The following is a 19,473-nucleotide window of genomic DNA, read 5'->3' as shown; positions in this document are numbered from 1 at the left end:
TGCAAATGGACTAAAACAGACATCACCTTAAAACTCCACTGAGCTCCTTGGAAGCCCACACCCTAAACTATCAGCATTGCTGGCTGTATAGCATTCTCTGAAAGAAGTATTGCCCATAATAGACACTCAGTAAATAGCTTTGAGTGAATGGATGAAGAAGTAGTTGGCAAGCGTCATTTTCAAGGCACTAGGAAAACAGGACCAATATTCAGAAACACATCAGATCGTGTGTGCCTTAGCTGTTTTTCTCCTCGGGCTATTGCACCTTCTGTGCATGCAAATGGAGGGGTTGGTTATGAAAATTGCATGCCCTGCATCATTACTCTGTTCTATTAGGAACCAGACCCGAAAGAAACACAGGGACATGTTTCACTTCAGAAACGTGTGTAGCATATGTTAGGAAACCCTGAAAACCGCCACAACACCTTATTGTTCACCTCGGATTCAAGCAAAGAATGCACACTGGTGGGTGGTTTTTGCATGTTCATTCCTCTGTTAAGATCACGTTGAGCCCATTGGAATGAGTGGATTGAACATAAATAATGCAGTGTTTTATTTCTTTGTTTTCTACCTCGGCTGAAAGCAGATATGGAGAGTTACCCCCAACCTTTTCTTGTCTTGGGATCCACCAAGTTCCGATGCTACAAATAAAAAAGACTTGACATCTGAGATGGCCAGAGGGGTGGAGGAAGCCTTACAATCACAGGGTCTGGGGGCTAAAAGGAGCCTCAGTGGGTTACAGAACTCAGCTTCCTCACCACGGAGAGACCTCATTTATAGCAGCTTTAAAAACGAGCAGTAAACAAATGCCATGCTATAAAAATACTTGCCCAGTCTCCTGGCCCTCCATAGATAAGACAGTGAACTCAAACCAGCACCTGACATAATTTATCTTCACCTGCCATAATTTTTCCTTGCTTCCAGAAGAGAGGAAATGGCTATTGGCCTAGCAAGCCTACACCATCCCAAGAAGAGGTATCTAACTTCTATCTAACTTCCTGTTATGGTACATCTGTCTTGGTACTGAAATTTACTTGTGCTTTCTTGGTTTGTTTTTGGTTAAAAGCAGGGCTCTGTGGCCACTGGGAGAATGTCCCTAGCAGACCTCCTGCAGCAGAGCTCATCACTGATTGAGGGCCCAGTTCTATGCATTGAGATGCATCTCTGTGCTTGCACTGAGGCCCTGCCTCCTGTGGGCTGTTCCATGTCAGTAACTGAGTACAGCAGAGATACCTAAGGTAGCTGATTCCTGGAAGACACTGGCATTTCCCCTAATAAAATCCTTGCATGAGGAAGTTTGTCTTGGTGTCTTCTTGGAGGACCCAGACTAACACAGACTCTTTTCCATGAATCCAGAAGAAGGCAAGGGTCCATCACGAGGCAGAGCCTGAACAGCACCTAGCATGTGACAGGCACTCAAGAAATATTTATTGAATGAATGAGAGAGCCTCCAACAGCTAATGAGGTGGCCCTAGCAAGGAGGATGGATCTTTTTATAAAATTGTACAAGCAACAGCCTGCTGGCCTCCCATCATTGGGACCAGTGCCCTCTACTTCTGAGCTAGCAGGAGCCCCATTTCCTAGAAGTTGATAGGAGTTTCTCATGTCATGGAGATGCAGACTCTGGGTCTCTGAGATTCTCACCCAGCATTTAGCAGCCTGCTTCACTGAGCTCAGGGTTCCCAAAGCATCAGACAATGAGCAGAGAAAGGAGGCCCCAACCAAATGGCAGCATTGCTAGGCGAAGGCTGAAGGTCACTAGAAGCAAGAGAGGCTGGTCACCTGTGGGAGAGAGAAGGTGGAATGAGGGTGGAAGGAGAATGGAAGTAGAGTTTGAAGAGCTGGCTACTTTCATTCAGTCAGTCAATATTTCTTGAGTACCTGTCACGTGCTAGGTGCCTTTCAGGCCCTGCCTTTTGATGGACTTCTGCCTTCTTCTGGGAGAGGAGAAAGCAGTCCTTGTGAGTGTAGGTCCTCCAAGAAGAACTAAATTGCAGCACAATTTCAACATGGGCAATGTGGGCACCTACACTTGCAGAGAGGTCTTTATCTGTCCCCAGAAAGTACCCTTGTGCCTCATGGGGACACATTTAGGGTCATCTGGAAGCCTAGGAGAGTTGTCTTTTCCTGGCTGTGGAAGTGTGGCCCTGTTTAGAGGATGGGGTGAGGCCTGGATGCCAAAATTACCCAAGTAGTCAGCGCAGACCCTGCCACATGGTGATATTTTAAGAGACTGTGAAATTGCCAAAGAATTTAAACTCCAAACCTCCATATGAGTTTAACCAAACACCTATTAAACTCTAATCTCTGGAGCTGAGGCTCAGGAATCTGAATTTTAACAAGCACCTTGGAGATTCTGGCCTCTTGATGTTGCCTCCACAGCCAGAGTTAAAGATGCCATGGTTGGCAACCTTAGGCGGGAGAGAGCCATTCTTGGTAGCACACTGAAAAGGTGGGAGGTCACAGAGAGTCTTGGGGGACCCAGACTCTGTAAATTTCTGCAGAAATTTGATGGAAGGAACTTCAGTCACTGGCCAAATAGGATCAGAAACCCCAGGATCTTCTTCCCCTGAATGCCCAGAGTCTTGACTTACAAACTTTTGTTTTCTGGCACAGGCATTCAGTGGTGGGACTTTGGGCATCAATTCCTGGCTATATTCGGCTCTTCTCACACTGCTAATAAAGGCATACCTGAGGCTGGGTAATTTATAAAGAAAAGAGGTTTAATGGACTCACAGTTCCACATGGCTGTGGAGACCTCACAATCATGGTGGAAGACGAAGGAAGAGCAAAGTCATGTCTTTCATGGTGTCAGGCAAGAGAGCTTGTGCAGGGGAACTCCCATTTATAAAACCATCAGATCTCATGAGACGTATTTACTACAATGAGAACAGTATAGGGGAAACTGCTACCATGATTCAATTACCTCCCCTTGGCCCCACCCTTGACATGTGGGGATTATTACAATTCAAGGTGAGATTTGGGTAGGGACCCAGCCAAACCATGTCACTGACCATATAACCCTGAATCCCCACAACTCTCTGGCTCTCTTGGAAATTCCATGACCTCCTGAGTGACCAACCTTTTAATGAATTTCCTTCCTGCACAGCCAGCCAGATGTATTTCTCCAGGGATGAGCTAAGAACCCCAATGGCCTGAGTAGGCCTTTGTTGGAGGAGGTCTTGGTTTCCAACTGAGCATGCAGATCAAGGAGGTGGCCATGAGTGGTGCCAAGGAACACAAGAGTCACCTGAAAGCACTCAGGGCAGGCCAAGTGAGCCCTCAATGCAGAGGGTGACAGACACAGCAGAGGGTGACTCATTTCCATCCCTGCTGGCACCTGGGCTGCAGCTTCTGTGAAGGAAGAGGTGTTAGAAAAGCACCTATCAGGAGCATCCTTAGGCCAGAACGAAGAGGTGCAAAGTGAGGGGTTTATATGCTCAAACAAGCCTTAAAACTACACCTGAAGTACAAGAACCTGTGATCAGCAGGAGATGGAATGGTGGGGCCAAACCCCAGGGACCTGAACGAGGAGAAGGGACAGAGCGAAATGCCTTGATGTGCAGATATAACGTTCCCCTTCCTAAGACGTTCATCTAGGAAAGAAGCCTGGGCTGGTGATGGTGATGTTTGCTGTAAAACAGTTGCAGCATTTGGAAGCAGATCAGGGAGCAGTAGCGAGGTTACCACAACACTAAGCTTCAAATCCACCTGTCCCTTTTGCATGCAGAATGTCAGGATGTGTGATTAATGGGGGCCTGTAGCCCAACAAATGAGAGGAGGTGACATTGTGTGGGCTGCTATCTGCTCTGATTAAATAATTAATCACTCCCTAATTACGAAGGACAAAACTTTGCATCCTGCCCCACAGACCTTCCAAGGGACTTATTTAGGGAGGTAACAATTTGGAGGAGATGTGATTTCCAGCTTCTCAGAAAGCCCATGGCCAAGCAAGGCTGAGGGAATATGTGGAATGTGCATTTCCCTCTGTTAGGTGATGAGTTCCCCAGGGCAGAGCAGGTGACAGCTGTTCCAGGACTATAAAATATGGGTTAATTTGAAGCAGCTTGCACCTTGATTCTTGCGGACTTACAAAGGGCACTTTAGGGAGGAAGTTCAATGTCATTTGCTTTTTTTTTTTTTTTCTTGGCAACTAGGCATGAGGATGACAGGTAAGTGTGTGGACAGAGCTATTTGCATCTTTTCTTGCCAGGATGGGCCTGACAGTGGGTCCACTTTCCCCTATCTCCCAGGAGATAGGCAAATCAGCCATTTTTGAATTATATTCCTTTATACCTCCATCATACCTGACACCACCATTCAGCCTACCGACATCTGTTTCCCAAGCTGAGTTCCTCCATCCCTTTACGTACACTGCTTTTTTTCCTGAAGTCTTGAGCCTTCATATGTCCCTCTGCCTAGTTTATTTCTTTCTTAGGTCTAAACTCAGTTCAGTGTCACTTCCTTCAGGAAGCATTCCTTGAGTTCCCTGCCTGATGCCAATACCCTCTCCCGTATTCCCAGAGCACTCATGCAGGTTGCTTCCCTCTAGATGCCAAGCTTCTTGGTATTTTAAGTTCCTCCATACAGCAGCTGTTAGCAAATGTTTGCTGAATGAATAAATGAACGCATGGATATATAAATCAATCTTATTCACTACTAAGTAGATTATTAATTCATTGAATGAATAAAGGAACAATGTGAGGTAAACGTTTCCAGTGAACTATGGTAGAGACTGGCGGCTGTTCCCCAAACCTTCTTCCTGAGCATGGCTTTTCCACCTTTCCTTGCTGTTGGTGGAGGGTGAGGGGGAAAATCTGGGATCACTTCTAGTTTTTTGGGGAGCAGAGCCCTCCCTGCTGCTTTGATTTTACATGAGTGAGAAATAAACATCTGTGACATGCAGACACTGAGACCTAGGGGGCCTATCTGTTACAGCAGCTACTCTTGCCTTAACCAGCACACAACCTGCTAGCTGCAAAGTGTGTCTCCTGGCTGATGTCCCTTCACATGGCACTGAGGTGTGGGCATCTTGGCTGGCTGTTGGAGAGCAGCTTTGCTCTCCCCCCTGACTGGAAAGCAATGGGATTTAAGAGCAGTTTTCTGGGTGTGATCTTACCCTGCTGTAACCTAGATCAGCGTGCCTCACCCTGTCATGTACCTTATCCCTGTAACGTACATATGAATCACCTGCGGACTTTGTTAAAACACAGATTCTGGCGGGGTGTGGTGGCTCACATCTGTAATCCCAGCACTTTGAAAGGTTGAGATGGGTGGATCACCTGAGTTCAGGAGTTCAAGACCGGCCTGGCCAACCTGGTGAAACCCCTTCTCTTGTAAACATACAAAAGTTAGCCGGGCATGGTGGCATGCACCTGTAGTCCCAGCTACTTGGAAGGCTTAGGAGAATTGCCTGAACCCGGGAGGCGGAGATTGCAGTGAGCCAAGATCACACCACTGCACTCCAGCCTGGGTAAGAGAGCGAGACTCTGTCTCAAAACAGAACAAAAAACAAAAAACCAAAACAAACAAAAAACACAGATTCTGATTCAGTGGGCCCAAAATGGGGCCTGGAAATTTTGCATTTCTAACAAGCCACCAAGTGATGCTAATGTTGCTTATTCACACACCAGGCTTTGAGGAGTAAGAGTTTAAAAGAGAGGCTATCAGCTACAGTCACCTGTTACCTGGAGTAAAAGCCACTGAGAGGTGTGAAAGGGCAAAGCAACATCCCTGGAGCAGGTCTCAGAATCCCAGAAGGTGGTCTCAAACAGATCGCTCCCTCCTCCCCTGGAACTTCTGATTTTACTGGTCGGGCCTGAAAACCTGCATCTCTAACAACCATAAGAGCATGTTGATTTTAGCATTCCAGGGACTCCTTGCTGAAAATCACTGGCTTCGGGGTTGACAGTGTGCACTCGGGGGCCATTCCGGCTGGCTTGGAACCCAGGCTTTCCCACCCACAACTCTGAACTCTGGAAACTAACAAGTTACTTACACTTCTCATGCCTCCGTTTTCTCGTTGGTTAAATGGAGAGGATGCTAGTGATGGTATTCACCTGAGAAGGTTGCAGTAAGGATTATGCCAAGGTGTGGAAAGCCTGTGTCTGGCACAGGATGGTTTTCTACTAGCGTTAGCTGGTACTGTTACACTATTAGAAAGTGCACCTGTAGATGTTAGAGAGACTTAGGTTCTAACCTTAGCTCATCCCCTAACACCGCTGTCTCTGAGCAAATTACCTAACCTCTCTAAGCTGCATTGTCTCCATTTGTTAAATGGAAAGCAAAGCCTTTGCTTTGTAAAGGATGTTGTGGGGATTAAATGAGAAAATGCATATAAAGCATCACATAACTCAAAAGTAGCCATTGCTAAAATCAATTACAGCAAGACTGACTTCTGGCAGATTGACACATGTTCTTGCCCTGCCACAAAAAGCCACCAAGCTCACAAGGTTTTTTTTTATACTTAAAAAATGTTTCTAATTGACAAATAATTGTACATACTCATGGGTTGTGTATTAGTCTAGTCTCACATCACTATAAAGAAATACCTGAGATTGGGTAATTTATAAAGAAAAGAGGTTTAATTGGTTCCTGGGTCTGCAGGCTGTGCAGGAAGCATAATGCTGGCATCTGCTTGGCTTCTGGGGAGGCCTCAGGAAACTTACAATCATGGCAGAATGTGAACGGGGGAGCAGGCATATCACACGGGTAGAGAAGGAGCAAGTGGGATGGGGGTGGGGGAGGGCTGCTACACACTTTTAAATGACCAGTTCTCATGAGACCTCACTTACTCTCATGACCAAGGGGTATGGTGCTAAACCATTCATGAGAAACCTCCCTCATGAACCAATCACCTCCCACCAGGACCCACCTGCAACATTGGTGATTGTAACTGAACACAGGATTTGGGTGGGGACACAGATCCAAACCATTTCAGGGTTTATAGCGATGTTTCAATACATATACTGTATAGCGATCAGATGGGGGTAATTAACATATCCATCATCTCAAATATTTATCATTTCCTTGTGTTGAGAACATTCAATATCTTCCTTCCAGCCATTTGAAACTATTTAATATATTGTTGTTAACTATCATCATCCTACAGTGGTATAGAACACTGGTACTTATTTGATGATCATAGAAGCTGGGGAATGAATTTAAGGAACTTCATCATACTATTCTATTTTTGAATATATTTGGAAATTTCAATATTAAAAAACCTTTTAAACTATTTGCAAAAAAATGAAAAAAACAAAACAAAACCACCAAGGCTGCAAGACCCTTGCAAGTTGCTGAGGTAGGCAGTCAGCTGGAGTGAAACTGTTGCAACATTTCTTGTATATTGAGAGGCCCTGAGTTGGAGCCAGTCCTGTTAGTTCAAGCCAGTCCTGTTCCCAGGGACCCCCTGCAGGCACAGGCTTGGCCATCATTCCAGCTCTGCTCCAGAACTATTCCTTCATGCCAGCATCTTTGGGTTTCTGGATGAAGTTTTCAGCAACTGCATAAAATTCCATTTCTCTTGCCAGCTGGGAGGGATAGCTTCATGAAAACAAAGCCAGAACCCATGCGGCCAGAAAACTCCTAGCCTTCTTCCTGCATAGGAAAACTGGATTTCTCTAGAAGACTCAAGCTCCTGGGTAAATCTCTAGGGCCACTTAATTGGGCAGTCCACCATCTTTGTTTCTGGTAGTGAAGGGGTCCAGGTTGGTCTCCTTTCTAAGTCTCTGTACACAAAGCCCTTCTTCAGTGGAAAAGTCTTGACATATACTAGAAATTTCATTCACCTTTCAGATCCTTCAAGAATCCTGATGTGCTTTGACTCCTGTTCCTGGGAGAGGCCACAGAACTGTTCTGGAGCTGAAGTTCAAGTTCAAACATCCATCACTGTTACTAAGCCTTTACATAGCATGTTATTTGTTTCCAGTGGGCTCAGTGGTCACTTAAGTTTGCTCATATCTATCTAAATGGAGTGGTTTTCACCCTCATTTAGGTAACATCTTGAATCTTTCATACTGAGATTGGCCATTTTATTTGCAACTCATTCTGCAACCGATTTGCTCCTCCAATGTCCCTTACGAGGATGCAGAGGATTCCGTAAAATGCCATAGAGACCTGGGTTTAGGGCAAATATTTGACCAAAAGTCCACCAACTCACATGAGTAATACTTCTGGCAACCTGTGCAATGCTGGTACAAAGTAAATGAAACTGTCCTGAGCAGGTGTTACAAACGCCCACCCTGAGCGTCTCCAGGGCCTCTTTATTCAAGCACAGCAGTGTGGTCCAACCAGATCAGAGTCAGGAGACACGAGTTTTAATTCCAGCTTTCTCAAAATCTCCTTTTGTGAGCTTAGACATAATTACAGCACCTGGGTACTAAACACCTCTGTTCCAGGTGCCAAGCTCATTGCCTGAATTGTAATTCTCACAGTAGCCCTGCAGGATACCTGCTATTACCCCCATTTCACAGATAAGCAAACGGAGGCTCAGATGAATTTAAGTGGGCCGGACATGGTGGCTCATGCCGGTAATCCTAGCGGTTTGGGAGGCCAAGGCGGGTGCATCACCTGAGGTCAGGAGTTCGAGACCAGCCTGGCCAACATGGTGAAACCACATCTGTACTAGAAATACAAAAATTAGACGGGCATGGTGGTGGGCGCCTGTAATCCCAGCTACTCAGAAGGCTGAGGCAGGAGAATTTCCTGAACCCAGGAGGTGGAGGTTGCAGTGAGCCAAGATCATGCCACTGCATTCCAGCCTGGGTGACAGGGCAAGACTTTGTCTCAACAAAAACAACAACAACAACAACAACAAAACAAAACAAAAATAAGAATTTAAGTGGCTCAATCTGCAACAAGTGGTACAATCAAGATTTGAACCCAGGGGTGACTGATCACCAAACGGGATTGTATCCAACACTACATTACCTTTCCTGGCCTCATTTTTCTCACCTGTAAAAAGGCATGTTTAGAATGTGTGTAATTTTTCACCTCTGGTTGAGCCCTTCCTTGGTGACCCATGTTAACACCCATGAGTGACTAAATATGATTGCAGACAGCATTTGGAGAAGGACAGAAAGAGAGAAGATAGTGCTTCCTTTGATAACGTCGATTTTTCAGTGCACGAAGCCCTGTGTAATGCTATTTTCTAGCTTCCCCTTTACAAATGAGGTTGACCAAAGTAAAGCTAATGAAGCAACTCAGCTATCACAGGAATGCAGCAGAAGTAATCAAGTCCAGGACTAAGGGACAATTGCCATGACATTCCAACGCATGCACCATGATCACCGTCGATGACTATGCCCTTCTCTGATTGATGGCAGCTTGCCTCTCTGTTCTCATAAGCAAATGTGATAACAATATGAAACAATTACAAGTAACGTCCCCAGCTGCTTGTCTACTGCCTTTGAAATATTATTTTAGATCTGCCAAAATAATTGCGAACCCATTAACGAGGAAGAGGGTGTGTGTATCCCTGCCTTCCTGAGTAGTACATTCACCCAAAGGCAAGAGGATGACAAGCCTCCTTCTAGGACATTCAGAGACACAGTCATGCTGCCAAGCCGACTGAGACTTGCAAAGGTCCAATACCCTTTTTAAGAAGCTTGCTGGATGACCTCTTTAAACATACCAGCATGAAGAAGAGGAACAATCCGGGTGAGAGGGGCATTTTGCCTGCTCTAAGATTAGAATGCAACTTGTTCACCAAAGTGTGGTTATCTGACCTCCACAATGCTGGAGCCCAGCTAAATCCTGCAAATATGTATCTACCGCTGACTGTGGAAAAAACAATAATGTGCTGTGGGGAATCCAGTCTCTCTCTCTCTCTCACACACACACACAAACACACACAAAATGTGCACATGTATGCGCGCACGCACGCACACACACCCGGCTCCTGCTATCTCGGAACTGCCGGGCTGATAAGGAGAAAGTGCAAGCATTAGTAGGTAAGTCTGCTACCAGGAGGAATGTGATTAAAACAAAACAAAACAAAAAACAGGGTACAACACAGTATGATAGAAGAAACAAAAGGCTGAGATGAGCTCTAACTCCATTTCATTTATTAAACCGATGATGAAACAGTGTATGAAAGACTTGCCTGGATGAATCTCATGTTTTCCAGTGTTTTCTATCACAGTGATTGGAACTTCCATCCACCCGTCCATCCATACAATTGTCCAAAGGAAAAATTAGAGATTTCTCTAAGATCATCTTCTCTCTTACCCCGTATGTCCCCACACATCACCAAACCTTGCCCACTTTTTTTTTTTTTTTTTTTTTTTTTTTTGAGATGGAGTCTCATTCTGTTGCCCAGGCTGGAGTGCAGTGGTGCGATCTTGGCTCAGTGCAACCTCTTCCTCGAGGGTTCAAGCAGTTCTCTTCCTCCAGCCTCCCGAATAGCTGGGACTACAGGCACCCACCACCACGCCTGGCTGATTTTTGTGTTTTTAGTAGAGGCGGGGTTTCATCCTGTTGGCCAGGATGGTCTTGATCTCTTGACCTTATGATCCACCCACCTCAGCCTCCCAAAGTGCTGGGGTTACAGGCGTGAGCCACCGCGCCCGGCCTGCCTTGCCCACTTTTACCTACTCAGTTTCTCTCCAGTCCCTCCGCTCCCTCCATAGGCACTAGCAATACCTTGGCTACACGATGACCACCAGCAGTACCTGGGGAAACCAGCACCCTGCTAACCTCCGAGCACCTTCTCCCACCTGCATACAATATGTCTTCCCTTTAGTTAGCTTAGGTAACCTCAGATCCTGGACCACCCCTGGGCTGACAGCAATTTCTAGTGAAATGCCTCAAGGTAGAAGTATGATCTGAATCACCTTGCAGAGGGGATTGGGTGGCTATGTGAACAAAATATGGCTTTTCTAGGAAGGATAAAGGAGAATACTTCTTGGGGAGAAGAAATCAATAGGACTGTGCCTCAGGGAAAAAATGTGCACCAGAGGAGAATGAATCGTAATGAGCCGTTTGCAATATGGCATGTCTATTGTGGCTCGGGTTCCTTGGCCCTACACAGAGCTGCCATTCACTCACTTGACAAATATTTGAGTGGCAGACTCTAGGGTCACAATAGTGATCAAGAATGCACAGTTCTTGCCCTTATGGAGCTTAGAGTCTAACAGGGAGGGCTGACATTAACTGCAGCATCATGTAATAAGGGAAAGTGCAGCAAACCCAGGCGTGATCCAAGAGCTGGGAAAACGGACTGACCACAGGATGGAGGCAGGAAAGGCTGCCCCTTGGAAGTGTTACTTGAACTGAAATCAGGGAGGAAATTAGGCAAAGGCTCAGCATTCAGGTGGAGGTGGAAGCTGGCCCGTGAGGATGGGGGCCTGGAGAGGTGGGAAAACACCCAGGTCCTTGGAGCTCTTGCTGAGCTGCTGAATTAGCCAGTGCTGGCTCTCACCCGAGCTCTGCACTTCTTGTTTTGCAAGGTCATACATTTTCTTTTATAAAAACTAGTTTGAGTTGGGGTTTGTTAGTGCTCTGAGTCCCCGTCCTGCGAGGTAGACAGGAGGCCTTGCTGTACTCTGGGGAAGCGAAAGATGAAGAAGGTTTTTAGGGCCTGGAGAAGAGGTCCTTTAAGGGAGCATTGAAAAAGATGGCACTACAGCCAGATGGCCCAGATTCGCTTCCTGGCTTTCTGACCTTGTCCTCTCTGTGCCTCAGTTTTCCCATCTGAAAAATGGAATAATGATAGTGTCTGCCTGTGCCCGTAAGACCCTTCACTGTGGGAATGGCTATCTCTTTTGCCTTTTCACTCACAGCTCTCTTCCTGACTATATCCCCACTGAACCACTCATTAACGCTTAAAATGGGTATGTTTTCTCTGCAAGATTTTGCTAAAGGTATTTCCCTCCTCAAGATAACTTTGGTCCATCTCCTCCTCTTGGAATCTATCCTTCAGAAATCAGTTCAAATTCCATCACTATGAAGCCTTGCTCAAGTATCCCCAGCCTCTTTTATGGTTTGAGCCATTCTCCATATTTATATTTTGCTTTCCTTCTTTCTTTCTTTTCTTGAGACAGGGTCTCACTCTGTCACTCAGACTGGAGTGCAGTGGCATAATCTCAGCTCACTGCAACATCCACTTCCGGGGCTCAAGCAATCTTCCCACCCTAGCCTGCTGAGTAGCTGGGATTACAGGTGCATGCTACCAAACCTGGCTAATTTTTGTTTATTTTGTAGAGATAGGGTTTCACCATTTTGCCCTGGTTGGTCGCAAACTCCCGGGCTCAAGTGATCTGTGCACCTCAGTCCCCCAAAGTGCTGGGATTAGAGGCATGAGCCACCCCGCCCAGCATATTTTGCTTTCTGGTTACATAAAATTATAGGTACACATGGTCTCCCCTTCCACTCAAATGTGAAGTTATTGAGGGCAAGCCCTATTAGCATGGCCATATTTCAAGAGTCCTGGGCACTCAAATCTGATGCAAAATTTGCCATGCTTTTCTGGTGACAATATAATACATTTGCTTGTTTGTGCATGGATTTACACATCATACCTGAGCAAGTCTAAGATCTAAGGTTTTCTCCCTCCCAACTCAGTGGGCCATATGTTACTGCAGGCAAGTCTCCTAGTTTTGTTATGAGAAAATGCACGTGGTAACATCTTGTAGGTTGCAAAGCACCACATGCATATGAAATACCTTAATCATTACCACCACCATTATCATCATCACTGTCAGACCCGACAGCACTTTCAGCATGGCCTCAGCACTCCTTTAACCTCACTTCCTTCCATCTGCCCTAGACTCTCACCCCCGAGTTGTGACAGTCAGTTGAGATAAAGAACCTGGGCCGGGCGCGGTGGCTCACGCTTGTAATCCCAGCACTTTGGGAGGCCGAGGCGGGCGGATCACAAGGTCAGGAGATCGAGACCACGGTGAAACCCCGTCTCTACTAAAAATACAAAAAAATTAGCCGGGCGTGGTGGCGGGCGCCTGTAGTCCCAGCTACTCGGAGAGGCTGAGACAGGAGAATGGCGTGAACCCGGGAGGTGGAGCTTGCAGTGAGCCGAGACTGCGCCACTGCACTCCAGCCTGGGTGACAGGGCGAGACTCCGTCTCCAAAAAAAAAAAAAAAAGAACCTGAAAAAATGCTGGGTGCATGGATGCATGGATGGGCGCCTGGATGGAAGGCACGCTGGTCCTGGAGACAGACTCAACTATGTATGATGTGTTTTGTTTTCTAGCTGAGAAAATAAGCTTCCCTTGCAAGCTTATGCAAATTCACATAGCAACAGCGCAGGTGTGGCCCCCGCAAATACCATTATTTTCTCTTCCCCTCCCAAAATCTTCTTCAAACCCATGACTTGCCTGATGAGAATCAACTTTTCCACGAACAGTGGCTTCCATCTCAATAGCCTCTAATCATTCTCTCTTTCCCTTCCACTGTGAACGATAGTGAAGTACCTTATTACCGTATATCTAGTTAGCAATTCAAAGAACCAAGGCATAGAGATATTTTTTATCCTTTATTCATTAGAAAAACAATGAAACAAAAAAATCTCTCTGAGAGCCTCAGGGGTTGCAATCACTAATAATTTAAAACAACACAATTATGATTCATATATATATATATATATATATATATATATATATATATATATGAGCTGTAGAACACACTTAGAATCATTGATTTAGAAACCAGCTTAAGATCACAGATCACAGAGAGGGTCAAAACCAGGGTAGCACCCAGGACAGAAGCCTGACTTTAGACAGTGCCCTGCTAGGAATAAAAACCTCCGGGTGGCTCATCTGCTGGGTGGGAGGCCCGCCCCTGGAAACAGAGGTATCAAGATACCATCACTCTGGGAACAAAGGTCATTCTAATGCGCCTGTCAGTGGAGTCTTGCATGGGTCGCCTTGGGTAATTAGTTCTGTGTGCTATTTTGCTGGGTTTATGTATTCCTATTCCTTCATCTTTCAGGACTCCTGGGAAATATCTGAAATATAAGACAGGAACTCTGACCTTTGGGTGGTATTAATAGCTTTAATTAACACTCCACAACGAGAAGTCAGTGGTTGATATTTGAAACTGGCAAACTTCCTTGCCTGCAAGCTGCCAGATTTTCCATCTGTGGGCACCTGGCACCTGGCCTTCCATGGCTGGAGCTGGGGCGAGATGTTCCATTCCCTCTTCCCTGCGGTGGCCCTCTTGGTTGTCTTGCTAGGGTTCCAGGCTTGTTCTCCCTCCCTGCCTCCCAGGCTGTGATCTGTCATTGGATTCTGGCTGCCGCAGTGCTTGTGGGCCTGCCTTGCTCTCCAGCCCAAGATTCCCAGCCTCCTGAGTCCCTGGTGATGCTCACGGTTGGAAGGAACCCACAGATACCTTCCATTCTTCTCTTTGCTGCAGCCAGAGACCTTTTGTCCTCCATCACACCAGAGACTCCTTCCTCCATGACACTGGCCACAGTAAATATTCTTTTTAAATTTTTTATTATTTTTAAAAACTAATTTGTTAATTTTTTGTACAGATGGTCTCACTCTGTTGCCCAGGCTGGAGTGCAGTGGTGTGATCATAGCTCACTGTAACCTTGATCTCCTGGGCTCAAGTGATCCTCCCACCTCCGCCTCCCAAGTAGCTGGGACTGCAGGTGCATGCCACCATGTTAGGCTAATTAAAAATTTTTTATATAGAGATGAAGTCTCGCTATGACGCCCAGGCTCCTGGCCATAAACAATCCTCACACCCCGGCCTCCCAAAGAGCTGGGATTACAGGCATGAACCATCAGACCCAGCCCATAGTCAACATTTTTAAGTTTCTTCTTCAGGATTTGTTGCCATGTTTGGTGTGCAAAAATCAGTCCTCGGTGATATTGGTAAGTGCAGACTGACACATGGCTGGTAGTTTCTTATTCAAATTTGAAAAACGATGTGATGATCATGGTATCTAAAAACTTTACATAGGCCATACATGCTAAGCATAGGCATTGCTACCTATTTGCCTGCCTATATCGGTAAATACGAGTATATTTATTTGACATAGGGAATAAGGCTTTGTATATTTATCTCAAAACTCCGTAGCTCCTGGCTCTCATTAGGCCCAAGCTGTTTGGCTTGGGATTAAGCCTCCACACAATTTTAAAATTCTCCAAAGTGAGATTCAACTTGCAGCCCAAGTCAGAGCTCAAACTTCAGTCTGAGTTTAATGCACCGTGGTGGAAACTTAGTATCCTTGGTTTGCATGCCGGACACCAGGAGGAGAAAGCAAGGACTGCTGTTCTTTCAGAAAAGGTTAGAGGTGTGGAATTCCCAGGTAACGCCTCCGTGTTCTCCTATAATTGGCCCTGTTACACTGTAAGCTCCCAACTGCAGCATTTGTAGTAGAGAATGTAACCACACAAATCCCCAAATTATACTTTTGCTAGAAAAAAGGAAGCAATGAATCACAGAGTTCACAAATCTCTCCTCTAATGACGACACACCTAAAATACAAGGATGGCCAAAACCACCAGCAAGAAGAGAGTCTCAGGCGCTGCAGAAGCTTCGTTTGTTGAGGGAGGAACTCTAGAATGAACGGAAGATGGCAGAGTAGACGCAAAGCCAACCTTCCGGCTGCTTTAGCTCCTTAGCCCAACTCACTGTGCCCCCCCCGACCACCCTGTTGTCTCTAGGTGCTGTCTTCCCTGAGTCACTTTGGTTCAATACCCAGCCTCGAAGATGAAGTCCAGTTATGTGTGACTGTTCTGGAGACTGTCGGGAAAGACACAGATTCCAAACATGAACAACACAGACAGCATAACTTAGTTAAGTGCCTGTGGCTCCATGATGTGACTGCCCCAACTCCCGTGACGAATGTCAGGCTTCCATGTGAGGCTTCTGATCCACTTGTCAGTCGATTAAGAGATATTTGGGCATAGACAAAAACATATTTTAAAATCTTGACTCAGGAAACAGAGGCAAACAAGATACCACGCCACGAGATGAATAAGGTCATTTTCTGTACTCCACTGACTCAAGACGTCTGGCCCTTCCTCTCCTTCCGCTCCTGCTAGAATCTGTCCTGGCTGGGAGCTGGACTGTTGAAACCATGCACCTCTGGCCTTTTCTTATAATCACACAAGGACCTCTTCATCCTGATCAAAACACCTGCACCTCCCTCGCTCTGACCAAAGACCCCTGCTTTGTTCACAGTTACTCTTTGGTCTACAGTCACACCGGCAATTTCTAATTTCTTATCCCTGACCAAAAGGCATAAAATTCAAACATAAGGCCAGGTGCAGTCTGTAATCCTAGCACTTCGGGAGGCCAAGACGGGCAAATTACTGGACGTCAGCAGATCAAGACCAGCCTGGCCAACATGGGGAAACCCCATCTCCACTAAAAATACAAAAATTAGCTGGGCGTGGTGGCACTTGCAGCTGTAGTCCCAGCTACTTGGGAGGCTGAGGCAGGAGAATCGCTTGAGTCTGGGAGGAGGAGGTTGCAGTGAGCCGAGATCATGCCTCTGTACTCCAGCCTGGGTGACAGAGCTAGACTATGTCTCAAAAACAAAAACAAACCAAAAACCAAAAATCTTAAACATCCAATCGTGGGAGCCCCCAGAGCCACAGTTTTCTCCCCAAGTTGTCTAACAACCAGAGTGAGAAATATTGAGGGAAAAAGAGGGCAGAGCAAGTGTGGAGAGGGGAGGCTGCCTGGGGTCTCCTGGGAGCAGATAGCAAGCCGTATTTCCCTTTTAGTGTCCACGACTCTGCAGAGGTTGTTATCAATCTGGCTGGCCCCTGTTTGTTCCCCATGTGTACCTGGGAAAGTGATGTGACTCTCATGATGGAAAGGGGAGGAGGAGGAGAGCAGAGACGGTAGATCTGGAGTATTTCCCACCACCTCCCATTCCTCCTCTTTGAATCCTCTCATTTGATGTTGGGAGTTTTATTTGCACATGGCAGGTGGGCAGCCCAGGGCTGTCTGGGAAATTGAGAATCAGGACACATCATGGCCACTGTGGGGCTCCCACGCAGGCCCAGCTGCCAGGGGGCCTGCTCGTGGGAAGCTCGGCCCTCTGGGAGTCACACGATGAATGGAGAGAAACTATTTTATCCTGCCTTAGGCATGGTGTGCCCCATGGTGAGCTACTCAATGGGAGTGTATTTCAGCAACAATGTTAGAATTCTAAAGACAGACAAGGCAGCCATCCCCGTTCTCTGTTTTACGAAGAGGTAATCCTATTTTATCCTCATGCCCTCATCAGTAAGATCAGAATAAGGATAATATAAGTGAAGCAGGAGAAAGTTAGTTTTTTACCAAACTTCAGGAATATTTGGTTTAAGATTTCATGGTGGAAGGAAGTGCATTTTTGATAAAAATGATTCCAATTTAGCACATGATGGGGTGAATGAAGTTGAATTAGCAGGATTAGATGACGTTTTGCTAAAGAGCACTTGAGACACTGCTATTTGGGTCGTGAGGCCTTCAAGCAAATACCACGTTGTTAAAGCCTGAAGGCTTTAAATATAAAGCTGGTATCAAGTAAATAATGAAACAGTTTGCTTTTAAGCACCAAAGCGATGTTGAGAATGTATTAGGTTGGTGAAAAAGTACCAACCTAATTACTTTTACACCAACCTAATAGTCATTCTGGTGTCTGGCCATATGTTTTGAAGGCATTTGCAGGTCCTTTATGCATGACAGCACCCTCTCTAGATGCTTGGGCAGCTCAACAAGAAGCAGGACTGCACCCAGTTGGCCACCGTGGGGAGGGCCTGATGGCCATGGCTGGTGACAGTCTGAGCCTGCAGGACCTCAGAGTTCCAGCAGCTGCTGAGTCTGGGCTGCAAACACACTTGTCCTTTGCTGGCTGGAGGAGGAAGGACCAAGCTCCCTTAGAGAACCACTCTGTTCCCTGTTCTCACTCCCATGTGCCATATCCTGTGTGGAGAGGGAGGAGTAATCAACCTTCACTACCCTTTATGTCTAGAATCTGCCTGTTTCTTCTCCACAAAGACTTGGAGAACCACATCTTATGAGTCTGTATTCCCTGAGTAAAAGCCCATCATTTAGAGGACAAGGGGCCAACCTCTAACTTCACCTCTGGAATGAAAAGTTAGTCCCACCTATGATGAATTCAGATGGGAAAATAGAGTTTGCTGGGGGCATGTGGTGATGGACAGGAAGAGGGGGAAATAAGGTGAAGTTAGAAGAACTTGTTTCTTGGTATCTGATTGGAGTCTATCTTGTGAAGCCTCCGAGTCTTGGCCAGGCTGGGTTCTCCTGTTTGCTTTGACTGCTAGAAAATAAAGAGCCATATCTGTGATTTACCTTTTGATAATTTCTACAAGACTTCTGGTAAATAGTCTTGTGGACTGACTTTATCTTGGGCTTTATTTTACCATTTTCTCTTTGTCTTTTTTTCTTTATTCCCATTCTGCTGTATAGCATATGTTTTATAACATGTCTTGAAATCTTTTTGGAATGAGAATTGGAAAGAATGAATGGATGGATGGATGGATGGATGGATGGATGGATGGATGGATGGATAGGTAGATAAATGGGTGAATGGGTGAATGGGTGGATGGATGGAGGATAGGTGGATGAATGGATAGATATGTGGATGGATGGGAGATAGGTACATGAATGGATAGGTATGTGGATATATGGGGGGATGAATGGTTGGATGGATGGATGGATGGGTGAAAGGATGGATGGATTGGTGAAAAAAATGGGTGGATGGATGGGTAGGTGGGTAGATGGATGGATGGATGGGTGGATGGATGGATAAATGAGGGATGGATGAATGGGTGAATGGGTAGATGGATGGATGAGTGGATAGATGGGGGTACAAATGAATGGATGGATGGGTGGGTCAATAGATGGGTGGATGGATGGTTGGGTGGATAAGTGGGTGGGTGAGTGGATGGATGGAAAGTCATAGAGACAAAGATAAATGAAGTTGGGAGGTGTGGAGACCCAAGGAGTGACTGGAAAAGCATGAAACACCATTGTCTGGCTGTTGACAAGTGTGACAAAAGAAAAACAGAATGTTTACTAAAGATAAAGACTCAACCAAGGTTAAAAACACATGACCACAAGCGCTGTTATAGTTGACATCAGAATAAAATGCCCTTCTCGATTACATAAAAGGGAAATTGAAGAGATGTGAGGGAATAATTTTTTTTGAGGACTAGAGGTTGCGCATGTAGCCTACAGTTCTATTTCCGTAATTGTTTCATGAAGAAATATTTTAAAAGTAAGAAAACAAGCATTCTGTCCATCAGCAGTATTGAACTGGAAATTCTGCTTTCAGATTCACTCTTTTAAGTTTTCAGAGTGTTAAAGCAAACTTAATATGCCCTGAGAAAGGACTCCATACTTCTATATTTGAGTCCTTGTGGATGAACTGTAACCCAGCTTAACAGTTAAACAAGATTGAAAACCTAACTTAGGAGTATGTGCCTGTAACAATAGTTGAATCTTGACCAATCCCAGCAGCCCTACTTCCACCATTCGTTGACT

General features: G+C 45.8%; 1 protein-coding gene and 1 long non-coding RNA gene across 3 annotated transcripts in view; both read right to left on the bottom strand.

The window, feature by feature from the left end:
* The window catches only part of FRMD4A (FERM domain containing 4A), a 695,719-nt gene that overhangs the window by 469,161 nt on the left and 207,085 nt on the right, over positions 1 to 19,473 (bottom strand). The window lies entirely within an intron of this gene.
* On the bottom strand, positions 12,023 to 13,566 carry LOC129491900 (uncharacterized). The gene is made up of 2 exons (XR_008660661.2): positions 13,107 to 13,566; positions 12,023 to 12,811 (listed from the first exon to the last, which is right to left on the bottom strand). It is a non-coding gene; the product is annotated as an uncharacterized lncRNA (long non-coding RNA).

The sequence above is a fragment of the Symphalangus syndactylus genome, chromosome 10 (assembly GCF_028878055.3).
Source record: "Symphalangus syndactylus isolate Jambi chromosome 10, NHGRI_mSymSyn1-v2.1_pri, whole genome shotgun sequence".
Lineage (NCBI taxonomy): Eukaryota > Metazoa > Chordata > Mammalia > Primates > Hylobatidae > Symphalangus > Symphalangus syndactylus.
Note: the sequence above shows the minus strand (reverse complement) of the source record. Positions and strands in the feature narration are given on the sequence as shown.